Source organism: Arachis hypogaea, chromosome 20 (assembly GCF_003086295.3).
Source record: "Arachis hypogaea cultivar Tifrunner chromosome 20, arahy.Tifrunner.gnm2.J5K5, whole genome shotgun sequence".
NCBI lineage: Eukaryota > Viridiplantae > Streptophyta > Magnoliopsida > Fabales > Fabaceae > Arachis > Arachis hypogaea.
Window position 1 is genome coordinate 28000719 of NC_092055.1, and position 1173 is coordinate 28001891.

The following is a 1173-nucleotide window of genomic DNA, read 5'->3' on the forward strand; positions in this document are numbered from 1 at the left end:
TTCACCAAATTAATTAGAGGGAACAGTTAAAAACTTTTTAACCAAATTAGAAGAAAAATATTTAAGTAAAAAGGGGGAAAATGGTGGGAACCATACCAGAAATATTCATCGCACGCAACTTTGCTACGGTGGGTGTTGTTCATGGGAACTGAGAAATTAGAATCGAGAAATCCGAGAATGTGAAACTCGTATACATATTATTATTCTCCTAAAATTTTTTAATTTTTTTATGTGAAAAATTCTGTTATAAAAATAAATCTTATTTGATTAATAATACTGTTAGAATTCAAGAGAAAAAACTAAAAAAGATAAATTATATCTTTAAATGTGTTGATAATGAAACAATACAAAATTATTTATAGGTATATAACTAGTGACAGATTCAAAAAATTTTAAGAATAAGACCAAAAATATATATACTAATTAAAATAAATTTTGTTGAACATTATTAATTATATGAAGATATAAAAATTAAAAAGAGTTAGTGAACACTTTTATTATTAAAATACTATACATTATATATAATTTATAAAAGAATATTTTTTTATTTTTAAAACTTGAACTTAAAATATTTTAATTAAATTATACATAACTTGTTATCCTAACTAATTTTTTTATACACAATTAATAATAAAAGACGAAATCAATTGGCATATTGGCACTTAATAATATACTAGTATTTATATTTTGAAACTAAAATTATATATAAATACTAAAAAGATTAAATTTGTATATGAAAAGTATATTTATAAAAAATAATAGAAATTTAATTTATAATTTTTTTCTTTTTTTTAAATAATTAAATTTATTATATATATTTTTAGTTTAATTTTGATATAATGTTAGATGAAATATTTTATGCGCGTATCTGTTTAATTATATATTGTAATTAAAATATTTTTTATTATTATTTTTTAAAAAATATATTCTAAATTAATAAACTAGTCAATTTATTTTAAAATTTTAAAAGCAACATAAGTAATAAAGATGAATAAATTGAGAATAAAATAAAATATATAAAATTCTGAAGAGAATAAAAAATTAGATAATATCTAAACTATAATTATTTGAATTAAAAATTATAATTAAAAATATCAAAAAGAGAAACAATGAAATTGAAAGATACATAGAATCATGGAGATTGGAGAGCTATATAAAAAATCATAAAAATTT